Source organism: Girardinichthys multiradiatus, chromosome 24, assembly GCF_021462225.1.
Source record: "Girardinichthys multiradiatus isolate DD_20200921_A chromosome 24, DD_fGirMul_XY1, whole genome shotgun sequence".
In the NCBI taxonomy this organism is placed as follows: domain Eukaryota; kingdom Metazoa; phylum Chordata; class Actinopteri; order Cyprinodontiformes; family Goodeidae; genus Girardinichthys; species Girardinichthys multiradiatus.
This window is the reverse complement of record NC_061816.1, coordinates 7,998,752-8,023,019: the sequence shown is the minus strand read 5'-3', so window position 1 is coordinate 8,023,019 and position 24,268 is coordinate 7,998,752. Positions and strand designations below refer to the sequence as shown.

The following is a 24,268-nucleotide window of genomic DNA, read 5'->3' as shown; positions in this document are numbered from 1 at the left end:
AAGGTGATTCATAAGGTCAACCAATTATATTTTGGTTTCAACCGACCACAGGACATATAAAAAAAAAAATGAAGGTCCCTGAGTGTGTTTGCAAACAATCTGGATTTTATGGAGTAATGGCTTCCAGTTTGGAGTGTCCTTCCAGTCCATTTTGATACAGGTTTCACTGTGGATAATAATCAGCTTTAGTTGACATCTTTAAAAGGTTTTCTGCTATTTTGTTGGGGTTTATTCGTATGTTTCACATTCAGCTCAGAACCCATCTCCTCAGTGAATAGGATGATGGCTGGACATTCCCATAGTGTTTATATATAATTTAATTGTTTGCCCAGATGAACAAGACCTGTGGAAGTCTACACGTCTCTTCCTGTAATCTGATTTGTTTTAATGTTTCCATGTTGTCACAGAAGCAAGCAGTGTGTTTAAGGGGTTGCCTTAAAATACATCCACAGGTTCACCTCTTTTTAACCTAAAAGGTCAGGAATTCTCAATTTGAAGATGACAAAAAAATCTGTCGTTCTGTATAACGCTTAAAGACTAGGCAATTTGACTGGGCTACAAATGCAGCATCAGAAGATTGTTCTTTTAAAGAGCCTGAGGGGTAAAAACCAAGAAGCAGCAAACTCAGTTTTAGTTTTGGTGCATGTATTAAAGTGACTGGTGCAGATAACTATACAATAAACAAAAATGGATTGAGTGACAAAGCTCAATTCAAAGTCCATCAATATAAGTTCATGATTCTAGCTCGCCATCTATAAATCCAGGTGAAGAATCTTGTCCAAAAAAAAAAAAAACGACCTAAAAGGTCAGAACATACATTAAAGATTTCATTCCATTTAAACATTCAATGCATGAATAAATTTATACAAATTACATACAGAAAGCAATCATTAAAGGTCACCACATTTTTCATTTCTAAAGTCCCACATTTGTTATATGACTAAATCATGATTTAAATAGTAACTCGTGTAAATCAGAAACATGTTTCAAGTCAATCAAGCTAAAGTGCACTTTCAATAATACTAAACTGACACTGAATGACCAAAGTCACTCAATATCAAATTCAATATCACATTTAGTAGGACAATAAAATAATTAAAACTTAATGTTTCGCAATAAGTGTAACTATATTCTTTTCCATCAGCATACAAAACCTCATTGCCGTTCCAAAGTTAATTAAAACAAATTATCATAACATGCATGAAATGTAACTGGGACACCAAACAACAATTGTGATGCACATATTAAACCTTTATCTATAATTCGGCTTCCATCACACAACAAAAGTTTGTTTTACCTTTTCAATGGAGTAAGGGTGACTTAACTTCATGCACAGCCGAATGGCTATTTACAGCACCACACCAATGGAGTTTAGAAGATAAATTGCCGCCAGTTCTAGTAAATAATGACACGGTCCATTTAAGCATAAAACAATATCGTTACAATGTGCTAAAGGACTCACCATGCCATCGGGTTTGTATAAAGCGCAGATTTTACAATCTGTTCGAGACACGCCAACAGAGCACGCCACAGCCACAGTGAAGACGGACCCGGAAGTTTCCTATGACCCGTGACTTTAAGGAAGCTGAACAGAAAGGGGTTGGGCCACGGAAAAGTTAGTCATCTGACTAAACACAGGTTACATCTGGCATTAAGCAAAGTTGAGTAATTTTAGTGATCCTAACTGGGATAAAATGGGAAATATTTAGTTTATTGTCAGACAGTGAGGAGAAAATAATATCAGGCGTCTTTCTACGTATTAAGATCTGGTTAATATCTGTTAGACAGGTTTTCCTGCATTAAAAGGTTTTGATGAATTCAACATATACATTTGTATTAAATAAATATAAGCCAGTAATATTAACTTGTTATGTGATTTTTATGCCATTTTCTGCAAACCTAAACCCTGACATACAAGAAAAATGTGCCATTTTTCAGTAGGGTCAATATTCTGTGGTAGAGCACTCCTAACACTTACTCCTGACTTAATTTGCAAGTTTTTGTAATATATTTTTTCTAGCGGCTATTTGTGGTTTGTTTTAACAAGCCACATCCCAGCCTGATAACATCCAGACTTATTAAAATCACAGAAAACCTGTGAGACAACACAAATTTGGCTAAAAGATCTCAAAAAGCATCACTTCGTGTTTCGATCTATAGAGATTCCAAAACAGGTGAAAAACGAGCTTGTTGACATCCATCAGCCTGGAAAGAGTCACAAAGTAATTTCTAAGGTAAAATCTTTAGAGAGAACCTCAGTGACAGTCATTACCCACAAATGGAGAAAACATGAACTGGAGCAGAACCTTCCCAGGAAGGCCAACCTACCAGAACTACTCCAAAAACTTTGTCAATCCTCCAAGTCCTGTTGTACCACTGTTTTAAAATATCAGATATGGTGGTACTAGGGAAATCTATATATACTTTAGTTTTTAGGTGTGGTGATGTAGAAACAACAACAAAACTTCTACCAAAGACTATCGGAACATTTCAAGGAAAACCATAAAGAAACCTTTTTGAAGTTAATATCTCAGGTGTGTGTGTGAGGCGTGAGAAAGGCTGCCATTGCTAATGAGCCAATGGCGTGTCATGTCCTGTCTAACATTTCTAAAGCCAGTAAAGTTATTATATACTTGTCCAACGTAGCTTGATTTAAACGAACGGTTTTGGCTGTACAAATTAAATTGTTGTAGACCTCTACAACTGATAAAGAACGTCATAGATATTTTTTTCTAAATTTCCAAGCAATTTCCTGTTATCATAAATCCATTTCAGTAGTTACTGGGTCAGACTCCCTCTCCAAATTTAAAAACCAATAACCAGCCAGCCTCTGCAGCAAGTACCTTTTGGATTTGAAAATGGAGAGCCCTGCTCACATTTAGCCTCCTTAATAATTAGTGTCAGTGTATGTAATTGCAGCAAAGGGTGGCGCTACAAAGTATTAATGCAAGGGCCCCTAATAATATTGCATGCCCCACTTTTCAGTTTATTTGTTAAAAATGTTTGACACATCTAATAAATTTCATTCCACTTCACAATTGTGTCCCAGTTGTTGTTGATTCTTCACAAAAAATTAGAATTTTACATCTTTATGTTTGAAGCCTGAAATGTGGCAAGAGGTTGAAAAGTTCAAGGGGGCTGAATACTTTCCAAGGCACTGTATACTGGCACATTTTGCTGTTGTAAATAAATCTCATCCCTGAGTGATTGCTGCATGTGGGTTAGGAAACTTATAAATAATTTAATAATATTAAAATTCTGTTCCGTTCTGGCTGTGATTTCAAAACCAGGCTTAATTGGTACTAATGGGCCACAAAATGTCCCTCACACCATGATACCACCACCTCCAGCCTGAACTGCTGACACAAGGCAGAATGGATCCATGCTTTCATGCTGTTCTAATCCTCCCATCAAAATGTTGCGACTAAAATTAGGACTCCTCGGATCTGGGTACATTTTTCAAACCTGTGTGAACTGTAGCCTCGGTTTCATGGTCTTAGCTGACAGGAGAGGCACCCTGTGTGGTCTTCTGCTGCTGTAGTCCATCTGCTTCAAGGTTCACTATATTCAGAGATGGTACATCACATACCCTGGTTGTAACGAAGGTATCTTAAACCACTGACCTCCTTCAACAACAAGGAGTTTGTCCACACAACTGCAGCTCACTGGATTTCTTTCCTCATTTTTGGACCATTCACAGTCAACCCAAGATGGTTGAATGAAAATTGCAATAAATAATCCGTTTCTGAAACACAAACCCAGCTGGCATGATCACCAGGCTGCATTCAACTCCACTTAAATCGCATTTCTTCCCTCAATCTCATGCACAGTTTGAAAAATAGCAAGCCATCTTCACTTCTAGATGCCTGAATGCATTGGATTCTCTACCTGTTTTTAACTACTGAACCAGTACACATAATAATGTTGCCTTTGTTAGAAAGGTTTGCTTTCTAACTGAATGTGTATCAAACTCAAAATTTCTTCAGTTGCACGATATGGACGGTAAGGTTTTATAGCACCGAAATTGTCTAATTTGAGTGCTGACTCAAAAGCATTCTGGGTGTTAATAAAATCTCCATATTAGGAATATGTTTCTTGACATCAGTTTTTAAAGCGCAAATTAAAAAATCTAATGCCTACAATGTAGACTTTAGCTCAACATCTCATCAAAGATTGTTTGATGATTAACTATAACCTTTTCTACTTTAGAAAACCAAGCAAAACATTTTTTTTTTTAAAACAGTACACATTTTTACTAAATGCTGCCTGTCTTTACTTAAATAAGACAGAAGCCTTTCATTGCAGAAAATGCAAGGACAGAGATCAATGCTCAGCTAGACCTTGGGGCTAAAAACTAAAGAGCATTGGAGGAACCTTAGTGTGGTTTTATAGTCCGATCTAAATGTTAGGAACTACATAAAGTCCATTACTAAATCATCTTAAAATGTTGCCATTATAAAGGGTTTCCAGTCAAAGCAGCAAATAGAAAAACTGGTGCCTCCCTTTATTTTCTGCAGGTTAGATTACTGCAACAGTGTCTTTACTGGTCTCTAGAAATAATCCATCAGGCAGCTGTAGCTCATCCAAAATGCTGCTGCCAGAGTCCTGATCAACACCAGGAAATATTCCATACTGGATCCCTGTTTGTCAAAGAATAGATTTTAAAACTCTTGTCTATAAAGCACCAAATGGTTTTGGGATGAAAAACATTTAGTTTTTATGCTCCTCAGCTTTGGAGCAGACCACCTGAAAACATGAGATCTGCACAAACTGTTGGTTCCTTTAAACCAGGACTTAGAACATTTTTCTTCACTGCAGCCTTTGATGAAAATAACCTGACTAATGAACTGTTTAAAGCATTTGTTTCTTTATGCTTTATTTTCTTTCTTTCCTTTAAAGTCCCATAAAGCACTTTGTATTTCCTTGTGCATGAATGATGCTATATAAAAAAAAAAAACTTGCCTTGCCTTAATGGTAGCTGACACAAACAACCGAATCGGTGATTCTGTGAATTTAAAAACCCCTAGGAGTGATTCATTTTTACCGTCACAGTTAGAGCAACAAATAAAAAAAATAAACAAAACTCCAAAGAGTGAGGCATGTTCTGCTGTGCTGGCTAGTAAAAATCTTTTCATTTTTCATTTTTAGCTTAATAAAAAGTTAAAACTACCAAATTGGCTTTCCTGTTCTGCTCTTATGCAGCTTTGCCCTCATTTGCATCCCTGGTAAAGAGGTGGACAAAGCAATAACAGAAACTCATCTTTTGTTGCATAATCTCACACTGACAAAATTTAAGTACATTGTTGGGAACAAAAATCATTGGAAATAACAATACAAATATGCGGTGCCACTTGCACACCTAAAAACTCCTATACAAATAAAAGTAAATAAATTTTTTTCAGAGGTTTTAATTTTGAAATCCATGACTTCCTATTTCCCTAAGGAGACATGATCAATTTATCTAAGCCACCCTTCAAAATGGGAAACAAAAGAGCACATGAAATTCAAGGAAGGAAGATGTGTGTCATCAAGGGTGGCAATGTGCAGCAGGCAAGGGGCAAGAGGCCATGCAGCTTAAAGAGACCAATTAACCTAACATGCATGTCTTTGGACGATGGGCGTGAAAACCCAGACATGTACATGGTGAACATGCTCCAAACTCCCTGCAGAAAGGCCTTCCTGCACTCTATTACATGATGTTTTTTACACACGGGTGCTTTGGAAGCAAATAATTACAAGACAACCAACCTCATCAGTATTTAAAATGCACCAGGCTTGGAGTCAAGCTGTGGTGAGACTACATACATCCTTGTTGCAGAATAACGAACACGACACAAACAGCAAAGCAGGGAAATTATGATAAAGAGTGCAGCTAACTCCATCATGATTAATTAAAGTTTTACAGGCAGGACTTGGATTTGTTATGACTTCCCCTGCAAAGAAAATCTCTAATTAAGCAGAATGGTAACTTACTAAATCCTGGCCGAGTGGGTCTACGTGGATGTGGGTTATTAAAATGGTTATTAAAGTGGTCCAAACCCAAAAAAAGAGAGAAATATTAGAAAACAAACATTGAATTAAAAGTCTTGTCTTTGACTGCACCATGAAATAACCTGAATTCAGCTGCCAAGACACGGGTGTACTCTTGTTTTGGCATTTAAAATGAAACAAAGCTGAACCGGTGTAGGCATGACTGACAGGATGTTGGGGAATTTCCCCCTTGTGAAGGCTCGTCTCATTGGCTAAATAATTCTCCAAGAGGGTTTTACGGAGAATGTCAAAAGCAAGAAAGCCCAACCACAGGTTCCCATTGCTTGAGAATGTCACCAAATTTGTATTTGCTTAAAAAAGTAAGTTTAGTGCCTTGGCTTGTATAAATGGATCAAATACGTGATTATATCTGCTCTGTTATCCCACACAATGATCCAAAATATTGAACGAGAAATGTCAGCAAGACTAACGACTCCATTTCCAGTAATGTGTGAACCTTTTCTGCTCATGACGGATGTGTTTGACCTTGACAGCAGATGTCGGTTATACTGGTGCTCTTTCTGTTGTCTCTGCACGTCTTTCACTGAGACCAATAACAAGTCATTAACAGAAACACAGGAACTATCAGAAACATGCTGCCTTGTACAATAGAAGACACAGGTGTCCTGTACTTTAGGAACAAGAAAAATATGCTTTTCATCTACATTTGAATAACTTTTATCAAGTTCATTAGAAAAAAAAAAACCATTGAAAAGCAAAAACGGCAGCTTGAACTTACAGTTTTTAGAAAACATATTTTAGAGCATATTTAGCTTATTTTGCTCCACTTTAACTGAAGCTAATGAGAAGATAGAGGATTTTCTGATTTAGAAGATGTGGTTTTCTTTTGTCAGAGCTAGAAACACGGGTAAAAGATTTTTCGGTTGAAGCTTGCCCCACCTCACATCATAATTGGCTGCATAAATCCAAGGAAAAAAACATTGCATTTTCACAATGAAAGCAAAAAAACTGAGTGTCAACCAATTGAAAGCAGAATTACTAAACTGGATGCAAATGTTTGTCTCGAGAAAGGTCTGAGATGTCATCAAACACAGCCGACCTGTTCCACTGTTTACCTACTTTTTGGCTTTAAATCTTACATCTCCTGTTCATGTACATGAAGAAAAATGCATCTGTGGGTTGAGCAGCAAAGTTCAGTTGATTAAAACTTCCCAAATCGTCTCGTTTAATCGTTTACTCCATTGGAGGCTTGAGGTTTGAAGAAGCAAAAGAAGCTGGAACGTCATCATGCTGGTCACCAGCTTAGTCACACACTGCCGTGGGACAGAATCCCCTTCTCCAAGTTGCTTTTGCCACAACTCAACCAGTGTAGTGGTGCTGGTCACTCTGTGAGCACTCTGGAAGTGCTCAGTAAGGTTGATGTTAGGAATGCGGTCATTCCATCATCTCCACTCCAAAATTCTTGATGTAGATAAAGGGAAGAATGTTGACACCTTGGAGGACAGAGATCAGTCCCAAAGAGTGAGACTATGGGATTATCACTGGTCATCTAGCCTTCTACCTCCATTAAAAATGCCTCCAATGATGACAAGCCTGTTTAACCTTTGAGAAAGATGCCGCTCCACACCATCACACTTGTTTTATTTGGTACCACTGCGGTGTAGGGGCCACTTGTGGGCCCCGGACCGCAGTTTAGGAATGATACTAATTTGGCCGGTGAGCATGGATGGTTGACGCAGATGGTGAATTTCTTTCTATTTAATTAGTACAAAATTATTACAGATAAACAAAAATCATCTTACAATAAAAACTATTAGGTCTAACAAAAAGGTTTCGTCTTTCAAAAAAAGGCTTTTTGCTTTTTCTTTAGTTTCATAGTAAATAGGACCACATCTGTCCAGCAAATTTGATTTAAAAGTGCACCCAAATCTGCTTGCAATTACTACGCTGAACATGGCTAGAAACAGCGAGTGTTTTCAACAAAAAAAGTGATCTAAATCCTCTTCTCATTGCGGAGCAGAGACAACATTTTTGCTATTCTTTTTCAAATCAAGTACAAAGCTGTGTGCAAACTGGATTCTTTTAAGTAAGGTAAATATGCAGAACCCCCTAATAAGTATTTGATCTACAATGATTTGTACATCCCTTTCCTAAAAAACAATCAGACAAGTTTATTAATTATTTAAAATATTGCATGCTTAGTTTATAGCCAAGCAGGTGAAAGTAATTCATAATATAATAATCTGTGATTTTCGTTTTCTATTTATTATATTATTTGCAACGTTGGATTTTATCCCACAGGGCATAATGTCTCCTTTTGTTAATACTGTCCCCGTTTCTTGCTTTTCATTGCATCTAAATACTAATCACCTCTCCTATTTAACCATTTAGTTGTCTTACCTTGATCTGATCTTGTTGCATCGGTTCTGTGTGTCTGCATCTGAGACCTTTCATCACTTCCTGTAACAGAAGCAAAAATTGTTTCTTTTACGTTATTCTTCCGCCTGGACCAGATCACTTTTACCTAATCAGGCTATTTTTAACCTAGGTTTCACCATGTTTGGTGAAAAGCTCTTCCTGTGTGAAATTAGTTTTCTGTACATGCTACGGCACACAGAAAGTTTTATCATGGAACAGGACTGAAAACATTATGTTTCATGAGTTGCTGTAGGAATGTTCTAAACTACTCTGTGGAGAAATGCTTTTGTTCTTCAAACAATGACAAATAAAAAGTACTTCTCGCACACTTTTTCCCAGCAGGGAGAAACTTTGCAAAAGCACTCCCTGTAGCTTTTACTGACAGTAACACGGAGCAGCATAACGGTGTGAAAGGAGGTGCAGAATTACCTCCTGTTGGGTTGGTACATGGACTGACACAGAATAATTGATCAGGCAATTGTAAAGCCACTTAAATCTAAGCTTAGTAGTGGCTCAACCACTTTTTCTGGTATATAGATCAATCTGGATAAAGCTATGCTAGCAAACACAATTTCATAGAGACTATCTGGGAGCAAACTGTTCTGATTGCTGCAATATAAAAGAACTGCCTGTTAATTGCCCACTTTTCCGCTGCAGCCATAAACCCCAGCAGTTTCTGCTTTTCAAGACACTTAAGATGAGGACAAGTCGATGTTCAAGAAGGAAGTATAACTGCAACATGCAAATATCATTTAACAACATGCAAACACCACAAGGTGGCTTCATTTTTCTGCATTACAGGCCTCATTAACTCATTACCAGCTTATTATAAATTAGCTTCTCTGATTGCTTCAATGACTTTAAATGCATGTTTTAACCCCTGCACACCATCCAACATTATTTCTTATCACCGCAGGCTCCTTCAAATGTCATATTTAGTCTTCTGTCTGTCTGTGAAAACTTGGTTTAATCATTTATTCAATCACCTGGAGGATTTGAGACATTCGCCCAGAAAAGCCAGGATGTTTTAATAGATGCTGATTAACTGGACTGGTTTATTTCCCCCAGTGTGTCTCATGCGGTCCATTTTAAAGCTGTAAAAAGCCTTGCTCAATCACTAGATGTTTGCCATTAAAAGTAAAACAGATTTTTGAATCACCAATAACATACAATTAGTTCCCTGTGCACAACGAGCTCAGCTCAGTGGTTTTAATGGATAACATGCATCAAGCAGCGAGGTGATTTCCTAATGTGGCACTTAGGGGGAACAAGGTGCTCCACACGCTGGCTCTAGGTAAGCTAAATAATAAGTAAAAAAAAAATACAAACAATCAATAATTTGTTTCTTAGGAGGAAAGTTAATTTTTTTGTTGCTAAGCAACGAATATAGAAAAATGGGAGAAAATTGGAAGATATCAAATTGAATCTAATGGACCTCAGTCTAAAGAAGCATTCATTTTAATTCACAATGGTCGCAGATGAATATGTTTTTCTTTGAGCTAATTTCAAAATGCGAAATCAAAAATAAAAATTGGTCAAGGTTTTTTATTAGGAATAAGGAATGAGCCTGATTAATCTGGAGCATTAAACAGTGAGAGAAATTAGACTCCAACCACCCGCTAGTCTCAGAAAGACCTTATGCAGAGGAGCTAAGAAATAAGAAGAGGTTACATTACGGTCATCATATTCACTTAAAATTTAAAAAGCAGATTCAGTCTGAAACGCTTCTTCACAGTAAGAGAATGATGATTTTAAGCACATTAAAAATTAAACAAATTCAACCAGTTTTTGATAGAGCTGTTGAACCTGTAGCCCAAGCATGTTTATGCAAATTAGGAGGCCTTGCGAGGCTTATATCAAAGCTCAAAACCAGTGGTGAGCACTTTTTATGACCATTAGACTTCCTTTTCCATCTATAGCATCCTTTTCAGTTTAAACAGCATCAGTCCCTGTGAGAAGAATCTCTTGAGTTATTCTGACCTTAAATAAATGTATAATTAACCCAGAGCTGATAGACCTGTGGATGTTTAGCATCCTTTTATCAACTACAACTTTTGGTTATGGATTTGTGAGCCTGGTCAAATCAAATGGGGGCTCATCCAGGACCATAAGATGGAACAAAATGTGGCTTTTATTGTTTGGTGATCTAGAAAAGGGCATGATCATCATGAAACTGTGTTGCAATTATCAGTGTTGCTGATGTCTCTGATCAGGGCTAGCTATTGCTGTGTTCAATTTGTACTCTATAGTCGGAATTTCCCACCCTTCGAGTTGGAAATTGCAATGGGATGCCCCCGAAAGTCGGAATTACAATCTGGATACTTCATTAAATCAAGGCTGAGCGCCTAATAACTTCGAGGTGTGGATGTACAAGTCTATAACTGCACTGTCATCACCAAGAGAATGGCAAAACCCACAGTAAAAGACGGTAGTGGCAGCAACATACTCTGGGGTTTAATCTGGACTAGAGTCCAGGAGTAAATTTGAATAACAATCAGTGGGCGTCTTCCTGAAGATGGCTGTGGACAAGAGATGTCCATGCAATCTGAAGACAATGTTGAATCCTATTAAAGAAAACTGAATACTAAAACAGAATCAAAGGGTGCTTTAACAAAATATTATCCTTTAATTAGATATGTTAGTTTTCAGTTGAATTGTAAAGGATAAAAAAGTCACATTACATGGGAAAAGAATGTGTGCACATTTCTGAGAGCCAATATATTTAAAATATAAAACAATATGTTGCATTAATATGATGCATGTTATAGTTTAGTTTTCCTCTATCTCAATGTGTGGCTCAAATTGAGTTGTGACAAATCAGTATTTTCAACATCATCATGAATTAGGATTGCCATTTCTCTTTTATAGGCCGCTAAAAAACTATTTTATTGCTTCACTTCAAACAAAGTGTGTTAAACTTTGAGTCTTTTTACCAAAACCTTAAATGTGACAGATCCGGAGTGAAATCATGTAAGACAGTAAAGCTCAGAAGAAATGGCCAGGAAGTGTTTGAAATGAAGTTCCTCTCATTCATCTCTTTTCACTGTCCCCACTGCTGACACAGGAAGTATCATGCAGGTCAGAGCTGCTGTGGGCCATGTGCAACCTCCGAATCCAAGTATTCACACAGACAGATTGTCCTAATGAAACTGTCATTGCTCATAAAAACACTTTGACAGACAAATTAGGGATTCCTTTTTCTTTTCAGGCAATGTTTTTAAATGGAGGGACTTTGACTTAGCCCGCAGTTTGTCTGAGGGCACCATTGACTTCTGATAAATGGCCACTTTTCTACAGGATAGTCTTTTTGTTATTAGGATTTTTAGTGCGTTTGGCAACTCTACAGGCTGGCTGAAAGTGCAGTAATGGCTCTTAGGCCACTGTATCTTCAAGCTGAAATGTTTGTATCCGGATCCACGCTTTTAAAAGGATTTTTGCAGCATGTCTGAATTTGCATTCATGACATGCTATCCTCCAAGCATGACTGTGAGATACATTTAATTACCAGATGTATATGTTGATATCAGAAAACTCTCCTTCTGCTGCAGCTTTCCACCTCTCAGATGAGTGTGATGAGAATGAAAGAAAATGGAAAACGGCCCAAATCGGCGAGCTTACTGTAAACTTTATGAATTTTGTTCCAAGCACTGAAGGTAAAATAAAGGAATTGCAAAGCAGCACAAATGTGCAATATTTTACCCTTTCCAAAATAAACAGTTGTTTAATAGCTGAAATTATTAGAGTTACAGTCGTGGCTGCCAATACAATCATGGGGAAAACTAAGTTCAATCTGGGATTAATCAGCTGGTATTTTATAATAGCAGTACATCTCAGTTTCTCACATCTTCATGGAGCAATTTTGGTTCATTGTTTCAGCATCTTAGTAAGGATTAAGGTCTAGACTTTGACTGGGTCATTTTGACACCTTGATCATGTTCTTGTTCATCAATTCTGGTGTAGAATTTCTTCTAGTCAGTTGGTGACCCAGTTTGAGTCTAACCTCAGCTGTTGGACACTTTGGTACACAGAGGAGTTCATGGATGACCCTACAACCCTTCCCAGATTGTTGAGCACTGACAGTTGCTTCTAAAAAAGGTCACTGGTGATGTCTTTCCATACACCTGCTTGCTCCAGACTAATACAACTGTATTTATATACAGGGTGATGATTATTTAATCAATGGATTAGTTGTACTTGTCTGATAATGTCCATCTTTAACCCAACAAAAGTGGCAAAGGTAGCCTTACATTGCTGTAAAAAAACAGTTTTCCTTTGTTTTTGCTGTTTTGTGAAACTTAATTTTAGATCTATGATTTATAACAGACAAAGATAACCTGAGTAAATACAAAAAGCAATTTTCAAATAAGAATTTCATTTATCAAGGGGTAAACACTATCCAAACCAACTTGAGCTTTGTGAACAAGTAATTGTTATTATTTAGTTTAATTTCACAAGCAACACCAAGCCCTGACTACTGCCAGAAATACATAATCAAGAAATCAATTATATTAAGCCTGTCCGGTCAACATGAAGTAGGCTGACAATGTACAACACTTTATGCTGTGATCTAAAAAAAAAGACAAAAAATAAAAAGAGATGAGAAACAAATTCATTGACATCTATCAGCCTGGAAAGGTTTACAAAGCCATCTCTAAGGCTTTGAACCACAGTGAGAACCATTTTCCACTAATGGAGAAAACATGAAAATGTGGTTAACCTTTCCAGGATTTGCAGACCGACTAAAACCGGCCAATTTATGACGTCCAGGAGGTTGGAGAAGAACCCAGAACCACATCTAAAGTATTGCAGGCCTCATTTGCTTCATTTAAGGTCACTGTTCATAATTCAAGAGTAAAAATAAGACTGGGCTAACCTGTCTCCATGGGAGAGATCCAAGAAAACACAAAGACCCTTCTTACTTTTACCAGAAACATCTCGATGAGTCCTCATCTGCGGACTAACCAGAGAAGAGGAGAACATTTGGTAAGGTGTGTGTCCCATTACATCTGGCATTAAACTTCCAGCTTTTCAGAAAAAGATCATACCTACAAACTTGGTGGTGGTAGTTGTTGGGACCCAGCCATGGATTTCAACATTAAACTCCGGTACAGACTTTCCTAAATTTTCAAAATAAATTGCATTTAACTGACTTCCAGCAACTGAGGAAAGGGGGGATAGCAGCAGACTTCCCATGATGCCACTGTCTGAATAAGAGCAACCCTCTCCAACAAGCCGATCTCTTCCACTGTTCCTCTTTGCGGGACCAGGATCGGAGAGGAACAGCGCACTGATGTCTCTTTGCTGGCAAAAAGACATAAACTCTTCAATTGGATCCAAGGATGTCATACGATCATCGATCATATGCAAAGATAAGTACGAATGAAATACTGTCTGTGTATCCGGTATTTTCATTCATGAACGGGGAAACTAAGGTGTAAGAATTGCTTACTTTCTCTCTGAGGCCTGCAGAAGCAAACTGTCCCAGAGAAGTTCCCTACAGAGAAGCGGTTTCTACGAAGCTGAGCGGAGCGTCTCCCAGTCTGGAAGGAAGACAGCAGAGACCGCAGCCACGGAAGTTAGCTAGAAGCTAACCGTTTGTTCACAGACCGGCCGACAGAACAGTCGCCACTCCCCACAGCTAAGGAGGTTAGCTGTAGCTAACCGTTTAAAGACTGGACGTTTCTTCAAACTTCTCCGCCCTGAACAACGTTCCTCACCACAGTTCATGAGGTTAAGTGTTTGGGCAGAATAATATAGAAGAGATTTAGATTGAAATGATCTAAACGTTTTTCATTTTATAAAGTTTGGTTTTGTTTGTGTTGAACTCAGCTTTCTTGGTGCCAGCAGAATATCTGCAGCACACATGTTCAGTTTTGTGTTCTGTGTTTGTGTGTTTTTAAAGTTAAGAAACTTTATTAAAGGGTGATTTTAAACACAGAAGATTGATCATAACGCGCCGTCCGCGCTTATGCATTTTAACCCTTTTATAAACGGTATTTTTAAAGTGTGTGTTTGATTCTGGTGCCAAGCTATCAGCTTCTTTTGTTAGCTTTAACTACTAACAGGTAAGGACACTGCTTGCTGCCAAATAATATTTACCCAGAAAGGTTTAGTTTTCAATCCAGTAAATAATATTTCCCTAACATCATTTTACTAAATTTGATAAGTAAACACCATTAAGCCCCATTTCTCCAGAAAGATTTGGCTCTTTTCCAAAATATTCCCTTAATATTTTTTTAAATATTATTTTAATAAATAAAGGCAGCTAATGAGACACCGTTGAGAATTGATCATCCAGAAGGTTGGTTTTATTCAGCAGATCATTATTTAAAACATTATTTTATTAAAATAATATTTTATCTGATCTTGCATTGTGAATGGTTAAGTTGGTTCCAAGACTAACTTCACTTCAATTCCAGATTCTTCAAGATAATCCTTGGTTCTCAAACATAAACATTGCATGGTAATGTTGCATCACTCTTTTGGTCATAATTTTCAATCATCTTTAATCAACTTGTTTATATTGTACATAGTCCATTAGTCTTCGTTATTCTTTAATTTTGCTTGGTAGTTTAGTTGGATTGTTTTAGCATAGTAAAGAGTTTGTTAATTGAAATATGTTTGACTTTGAGTTGACTTATTTTTGTTAATAAATTCTTGTATTTTAAGAAATTGTGTGAATTCATTCCATGTATGTGCAGAGTTTATACTGTTCAATAATGTCAGAGCTCGTCTCACACCTTTCTATTTTGTCCTAATACCATCACCTTACTGGGCTGGTATTCACAGGACAACCCTTAACAGACCAAAATATTATTTGATAAAATATTAATATTAAATAATATTCTCAGATTCATAATCCCAACATAGTGTTATGGTCGGGGACTGCTTTTTGTGGCTTCAGGACATGAACATCTTGCTTTAATTGATGGAGTCATACATTCTGCTCTCTAACATTCTCAAAAATGTCCTGCCATCGTTTTTTACCTTAAGCTCAAACCTCACTCAGGTCATGCAGCAGACAAATGATCCAGAAAACAGCTAATAATCCACTTTGGGACCGATTAAAACAACAAAAGCATAGGTTTTGGAGTGGCCTAGTTAAAGTCAGGACTCAATTATAATTGATATGCCAGTAAGTGTAACATAAGACTCAATGGTAGTTTCTGTTATTGGGTGTAGGGGGGGATTATGTAAACAATGTAAACAGATAACTCATAATATTAGGTAAGAAACAACAGCTGCATATGAAGCTACTGGAAAAAGCAACACAGTTTGGAGCTGAACCAGTTGGAGATTAAAAGTAAAGTAAAAATCCTTCCCAGCTTTTAGGCTCAGATGCAGCTGCAGTGAGGGACAAACATTCATGCTTGGTGCCAACCTGACAGCCACTGTAATCAGCTCCGATTGCCTTTCCTTCACTGCAGACAAGTCAGAGACTGGGCCTTTCATCACCGTTTAGCTGAAATCATTTAGACAATCCTTTTCAGGCAGAGGAACAGCTTGGATAGAGAGTAACCTAGATGTCACGCAAGTTTTAACTCGGCAAACGTCCTCTTTCTTACTCTGTCACCGTACACATTATGTATAATTAGATGCCAGTCATAATGATGACAACGGTTTGAAATAGATTTCAATCTCCAAATAGGCTGGTGTAGGCGAGCATCGTTAAGGCCGGCTTATGAAGCCCTCAGCCACTCCATTAAGTTGTTTTCTAATTAATTTAGAAGTGTGTGTTCAGAAGCGTGTAAATACCAGAGCACATTTGAAACGTCAGGCAGCTCTGTTGCAGCTAATGTATTCTCCCTGAACCTGCCTCCACCTACCAGAAATATATCGCACAAAGAAATCTATCTTGCTCTTTCTTCATCTGCTGGAGGACATGAGAGAATAACACATACATCTTTATTAGACCCGAGGCAGAAAAATGCTTTGTTATATGTGGCTTTGTGCAGAGTTTCGCTGTTTTCTGATGTGGATGCACGCATACGCTACCAGTGGCCGACCTTCTTCCTCATGCTCAAGCGCTCTGGTGATTATAAACTATAATTTGCATGTTATTGTAGTAAAAGAAATGATGTGCTTTGGACAGGAGGCCGTCTGAAACATCCATCAGAATAAAGACACCTGCAGAACTTGGAGAAGAAGATACATCCAAACTGTGTTTTAGTCAATTTTGTGGGTTTGTGTTGTAAATTAATTGACAAACACGCTCCTTCAGATCTTCAGAATCAAAGAACCTGTATTTGAGCTTTTGTTCGTTCTGCAGACAGTGAGAACGTAGCGTGGCCTTCATTATAGATTAATTTCAGGCTCACCAATAGCAGCACATGTGCACTGCTTGTATAAAACCACAAATGGCAACACTCAAAGCAACTGCAGTATTGAGAGAGCCACTTCAGCAAGACCTGCAATTGTTTATTTCTTGTAACCGAAAATCAGACGCATTTCATCCAGACAGATGGTTTTACTGCTAATGGAAAATATATTTCAACCAACTTCAAAAACTCTAACACCACAGCGACCACTTTATAGTTATGTTCAAAATAACTCCACCAAACCTAACCAAATCAATCAATGTGTGTGGTAGAAATAATATTTCCACACGCAAAAGCACCCATGAGAACCTGTGGGATTTTCATAACATATGTGAACAGATGAAGATACCTAATGTAATATGTAAAAATGCTGAACATTTAAAACTACAGCCAACATGTTCAGGTCTGGCTGTCTAAGCAAGTTTACCCTGAAAGCAGACTGCAAGATGCTTGAAGTCTTCAAAAAACCCTGAAATGGTTATTGTTGGACCCATAGATGGTTCTTACTACTGTTGATATGACAGTGCCTGTCTGCACAATCAGAAATGGACTCAGTATCAGAGGGTTTAAGAGGAAAATCTGAGAACATCTGTAAAGCTAAAGCAGAACAGGAACCTGCAACATTACAATGACCCAAAACACACCAGTAAATCCACCAAGAACTGGCTGAAATTTAAGAAATGGAAAGACTTATTTCAAGACAAAATTCACATCCTGACAATAACTTTATCAATCTTTACAAGACAGACTTCATTTGAACAAGAAACATTTCAAATAAAGATGTTCATACTCCAAGATGTCTTGATTCAAGATCTGGTTAAGAGATTTAGTCCTTAACTACCAAAAAGAGCTACTGCCTGTTTAGTTTACACTCTAAAATTATGTAATTATTTTTTAAAAGGTCCCCAATAGTAACATAAGGAATTCACCAAGGTCATAATACTATATAGTAACACATAAAAAAACTCAGAAGCAACTTTTTTTACAGTCTAGAATCCAGTAAAAATTAAGCATATTTTAAGAGGGAATTTGTTCCTTATAATATTCAACTGTTTCAGTTGTTGTTAAGAGTTATATTGCATTAGAAAAATGTGCATTAGAAAAAGACAAAAAAAAGCTTGGTTGTAAAGTATGGACTCAAATCTTTGCTGAGTACCACAGCCATAAAGCCAAACCTGAACATCAGCATGATGGATAAATGTGTGCGGGATTAAGTGGTCCATGGAAAAATCCATTAATGCTTCCTTCGCCATATTCAAGACAGAGCGTCTCTTATTTGTAAGTATAACCCACTGAATGGAAACAAAATACTGTATTAGTCGAGCAGCACTAAAAGCTGGGCTCTCAGGTAAGATGATGGTCTTCCACTAACAGTTTAGGAGATTAGTAGGAGGAGGACATTCACATCTTACCAGCCATGCTGTTCTTATTCTCCTGTTTTATTTAAATGTCACGTTACGTGACTCAGAGCAGCTCTCAGCATTCATTCATGCTTTCACACATTGTAGGTCAGAAAGAAAAACACAGATCTGGGACTGACTGTAAATGCAGCAAGGAAGGAAGGAAGAAAGGAAGGACAGAGGTATGGATTGAAGAATGGAAACTAAGAAATTAGGAAAGGAGGAAGGTTAGACACAAGGTGGTAAAAAATTAGGGCAGGTCACATGGAAAAATATAAGGAAGGAAGAAAGGAAGCAAGGAAGGAAGGATAGAATGAATGATACACAGAAGGAAGGAAATATACGAGGAAGAATAAAAGGAAGGATACACAGAAGGAAGGAAGGATACAAGGAAGCAAGTAAGTAATGAAGTGAGGAATGAAGGACACAAGGAAGGAAGGATACAAGAAAGGGAGGAGAGAGATATGGAATGAAAAATGGAAACAAAGAAAGGCAGGAGGACCCATTGAAAAAAAAAAACCAACACAAACAAGGAAGGAAAGAAGGAAATAAGGAGGTGTGATGGCCACACCTGCAGCCACACAGTCGGAAACCCCACACACAAACACTTTGAGTTTTCATATACACATTCACTGCAGCATAAATACATGGGTTTCTGTTTATATTTTCATTTGACAATATTGAAATACATTAGTTCTAATTGTAGCGCGCACATTTGGTTAACTTTTGTATATTTAATTTTGTCGAATATTGAAAATTTTTTGTGCTTTCTTTGCTGGTGCTGTGGGGGAGTACCTTGAACAGAAGCAATGGACTCCAATTCCAGATTGACTGATTGGGTGATACCATCTGGAGTTCCACCATGGGGGAAGACCATGGAGTCTTTATTCAAATTTTGCATAAGTTATTTTTGCTTTTGTGATTTGCTTATTTTGTTTAGTTATTAATCATTCAAGTAAATTTTTAAGCTAACTGTGTTTAGTTATTTTTGTTAGTTAAATTTCTGTATATGTTTTCCTTCCCTTTTCCTCAGTGTGTTAGTCTGGTCTGATCAGCCAGTATTTAGGTCCCCTTTGTTTGTTGTGTAGGAGGTCAGTTTGTTTGTTTGAGCAGTTAGTTTGAGGTTTTGTTATGTTTTACCCTGATTTTTTTGTTTTGAGTTTAGCTTCTTTATTGGACCTCTTTTTAGGGCACTGTAACCGTTATTTGAATTTTGTTATTTTGGGGAAATAAAACCCATGATCTTTGAAAATTATTACTGTGTCCTAATGCTTGACCGGCCCGGTCTCTCACAGGAGGGATGGTTAGACACGAGGTGGTGAAAAATGAGGGCAGGACACAAAGATGAATATGTGGGAGGTAAGAAGGAAGGCAAGAAAAGCAAGGGTGCAAAAAAAGGACGCATATTTTTGACAATGGAGGAGTAAAAATCTGGAAATACAAATATCTTATTTTACAATAAAGTATCCATACTTCTCCAGACTGCGTAGGAACTCACCGACACCACAGACTTGCTTTTCTACTGCTGCATTCATGTTAAAAGTCACACTAAGATAATTCTTTTCTGCTTGTTTCACAAGTAAAAGTGATCAGAAAGTCACAAACTGTTGAAAAACAAAGCAATTAATCTCCAACAGTAAACATTTAAAATTCCTTCACACCAAATTGTGACAAATTATACAAATGAACACATGCACACTGCGGCACTTAATCATAAATACACCCACAGAGAAAGTCTGCATGCATGTGGCAGAGGGCAGAAATATTACACATCACAAAAAATCTAAAAAAACACATTTTGACCTTACCCACCCTGACCCCTAGTTCAGAGATACTCATTTTTAAACAAACTGTTATATTTCTTTTAGTCTTTCTTTCAAACAGAAACTGAAAAACAGTAAAACTAGGTGTTGCTCTACAGTCACTTTAAGTCCTCTACAGCTTTCAGCAAACATTACAGAAAATCCAATCTTGGTCATTTGCCATGCTTTAATCAACAGAGGAAATGGCTCAACACTCTCAGCAGCACCGGAGGAATCAAACAGCTAAATCTGACAAAGAATCATCGTTTACGACGACTACGTTCCAAAACATAAGATTACGTGGATATTTGCACATATATTTGTCTAAGATTTGTTCAGGATTTCTAGACTTTTTCTCATTTTAAAATCTCACACTTTTCCCGACATACATTTTAAATTGTTACATGAATTTAATAAACTTCAGTAATACTGGATTTATAAATCTCTCTATACTTTGCTCTCATCTGTTCAAAGGACATTGAGAAGTCTTGAGGTTCATTGGTTTAACTGTAGGTTTGTGTGACTGTATTCATGCACAGAAAGATCATTGATTAGGTTACTTTATGCTGAAAGTAGGGCTGCGGAGAGGCTCAGTTTGTTGCACTGTTGCCTTTGAGCAGAAGGGCTGGGGTTCAAATCCTGGCATAGGGTCTCTTTGTATGGAGTTTGCATGTTCTTTCAGGTACTCCTGCTCCTTCCATAGGCCAAAAACATTACTATTAAGTTAATTAGTCTTTCTAAAATTGCCGTACGTGTCAGTGCTTATGTGGTTTTCCTGTGTGTGTTTCTGTGTTGCAATGTGATGGACTGGCGACCTGTCCAGGGTTGCCAACTGCAAGACAATGGATATTTCTGCACTGGATATGCTTTAAATGTTGTTAGGATTATGAATCTGAGAATATTTAATATTAATATTTTAATATTTTATCAAATAATATTTTGGTCTGTTAAGGGTTGTCCTGTGAATACCAGCCCAGTAAGGTGATGGTATTAGGACAAAATAGAAAGGTGTGAGATGAGCTCTGACATTATTGAACAGCATAAACTCTGCACATATATGGAATGAATTCACACAATTTCTTAAAATACAAGAATTTATTAACAAAAATAAGTCAACTCAAAGTCAAACATACTTCAATCAACAAAATCTTTACTATGCTAAAACAATCCAACTAAACTACCGAGCAGAATGAAAGAATAACGAAGACTAATGGACTATGTACAATATAAACAAGTTGATTAAAGATGATTGGAAATCATGACCAAAAGAGTGATGCAACATTACCATGCAATGTTTATGTTTGAGAACCAAGGATTATCTTGAAGAATCTGGAATTGAAGTGAAGTTAGTCTTGGAACCAACTTAACCATTCACAATGCAAGATCAGATAAAATATTATTTTAATAAAATAATGTTTTAAATAATGATCTGCTGAATAAAACCAACCTTCTGGATGATCAATTCTCAACGGTGTCTAATTAGCTGCCTTTATTTATTAAAATAATATTTAAAAAAATATTAACGGAATATTTTGGAAAAGAGCCAAATCTTTCTGGAGAAATGGGGCTTAATGGTGTTTACTTAGTTATCAAATCTAGTAAAATTGTGTTGGGGACACATTATTTACTGGATTGAAAACTAAACCTTTCTGGATAAATATTACTTGGCAGCAAGCAGTGTCCTTACCTGTTAGTAGTTAAAGCTAACAAAAGAAACTTATAGCTTAGCACGTATGATCAATCTTCTGTGTTTAAAATCACCCTTTAAATAAAGTTTGTCTTAACTTTAAAAACACACAAACACAGAACACAAAACTGAACATGTGTGCTGCAGATATTCTGCTGGCACCAAGATAGCTGAGTTCAACACAAACAAAACCAAACTTTATAAAATGAAAAACGTTTAGATCATTTCAATCTAAATCTCTTCTATATTATTCTGCCCAAACACTTAACCTCATGAACTGTGGTGAGGAACGTTGTTCAGGGCGGAGAAGTTTGAAGAAACATCCACAGTCTTTAAACATTAGCTACAGGTAACATCCTTAGCTGTGGGGAGTGGCGGCTGTTCTGTCGGCCGGCTAAACTGCACGTTACAGTAACCACGGTGATGCGGCTCCAGTTGTCCTTCTCTCAGGCAGGGAAAACCGCTTCACTCGGCTTGTAGAGACAGCGTTTCTACTGGGGACTTCTCTGGGACAGTTTGCTTCTGCAGGCCTCAGAGAGAAAGTAAGCAACTCTTGCACCTTAATTTACCCCTTTTTATGAATGAATACCGGATTCTTTCAACAGTAATTCAACAGTACTTCACTTGTGCATATGATCGCGGGATCGTATGACACCCTTGGATCCAGTTGAAGAGTTTATGTCTGTTTGCCAGCAAAGAGACATTAGCGCGCTTGTCTCCCCTATCCCGGTCCCGCAAAGAGGAACAGTGGAAGAGATCAGACCATTGGAAAAGGGGGGTGCTTTTATACAGCCAGTGGCATCATGGGAAGTCCACTGCTACCCTCAATTCCTAAGTTATGCTGGAAGTAGGTTAATGCAATTTATTTTGAAAGTTCCAGAAAAGTCTGTATCGCATTTCCTGTTGTAACTCATGGCTGTGGGTCCCAACAATGTTAAGCATGCTAATAAAAACTCTAAGACATCAGCAAAGCAATAAATTAGGTTCCAATGGTAACAAATTCAATGAAAAAGTGATAAGACCCAACATAGAACCCTGAGGCTCTCCAGCGGTAAGCGGGGAAGGTGAGAAAGAGTACTGGCCAAGATGAATAGAGAACTTTAATCGATTTTATAATCGTCCTGTTTTACTGGAAATATTGTCAAAAAGTAAAACAAAGAAAAAAAATGTGCAGGTTTGATCAGTCATAAAGATGGCACAGGTATGAATGGGTTAGATACTACGATTTGTTCCAAGATAACTGTAAAGATGTAAAAGTGAGGCAAAATAACCGTGTTCCTTTAGAAAAATCTGGACAACTTTATCTCTTTCAGATTCAAAGAAACGGCCTCATTAGTGTGACTGCAAATATTCAGAGATACAACGAGGGTCGCCAAGTAAAGGCTACATTATTTCTAATGGGTCACAAGAAAAAAAGGCTGGAAGCCTGAGCTTTCATGTGTAAAAACCCTTCATCTCTAACAAGCCAATTGTGTATTTTTAATAATAATTGTCAGTTTTAATGATTCTGTGTGGACCTGATGAGGAAAGTGATAACATAGCATAGATGTATTAGCTGATTTATGCCCGTCCGGCTGTTATCTAATAAAGAGATGTCAGAGTACGAGGGTACTGTGTCTGGAGACAGGTTTCCTTGGGGCCATGGCTGCCTTAAGGCCTGGTTCAACATCTGAACCAAGATAAAAGCTTGGAGGATGGAAGAGTAAGAAGGGGAGAGGGAAAGAAGAATATGTTATTTGTCACTGCTTGTTAAAAACAAACTGCTGAAGATCCCCGAAGATCCGGTGCTTTGAAAACTAAGACCTCTGGCCTTGAACATAACGAGTGAGAGAATGAGGCACTCCTAATCGTAATGAGAGTCCTCTCGCCCCCATCTCGTCTCCCTCTCGGATGGTGACTGATGCATGGATATCATGCAATCCATTACTGGCTATCCTCGGGGCATTTTGCCAGCATGTTAAGGGTCGAACCAACTCTCAAAACACCATCTTCATAAATTTGCAGCATCATTGCAATGTCCTAGACGCTTAGAAATGTTTCTTCATCTCGAGGGGTGCAGTCCTCGGGCTTAAAAGAAAAGCGGAGATGTCCAATCACAGCAGGAAGGAGCACAACTGAATGTTGAAACCGAAGCAGAAGCACATACCTAAGGACATGAGAGGCAAAATGATGTAAATTATAGATAAGTGCTATTTAAAAGCAGCATCCACCAAAAAAAAAAAAATCAATAGAAATAACTTTAAGGGACATTATCTGGGTTCCGCTTTTTATGTCGGTTAAAAGGCAATTTTCATTACTGTGTGGTTAGAGTAGAGAAACCCTGTCCTGTCAGTCCACATCAGCATGACGTTCATCGGATATTCAAGCCATGAAAATGCAAATGGGAGAGTTTCCTTTTCATTAAAAGCTTGTAATTAATTTCTTAAACAACACAGGACCTTTTTTTCCTTTCCTTCAGACATTAATTTTCACTGGTCTGCAGAGGCGTATCGAAGCCTTCCCAGAATTAGCCCAATTAACCGCTGCTGAACACCGGGCTGTTTGAGTCGGCTCCTTCCTCCCTGTTTTAGCGACGTTATATTTAACTGCCTGACAAAAGCGAGCCCATGTTTGTTCAATATATAAATGCATGAATTATTGATACCAGCTGCC

At 37.6% G+C, this 24,268-nt stretch overlaps 1 protein-coding gene across 2 annotated transcripts in view; it reads right to left on the bottom strand.

Annotated features, from left to right (window-relative positions):
* The window catches only part of LOC124861374 (neural cell adhesion molecule 2-like), a 715,631-nt gene that overhangs the window by 492,549 nt on the left and 198,814 nt on the right, over positions 1–24,268 (bottom strand). For both annotated transcript variants that reach the window (XM_047355064.1, XM_047355063.1), the window contains exon 4: positions 8,392–8,451. The gene's annotated coding sequence lies outside the window, so the exon portion shown is untranslated. The remainder of the gene's footprint in view (positions 1–8,391; positions 8,452–24,268) is intronic.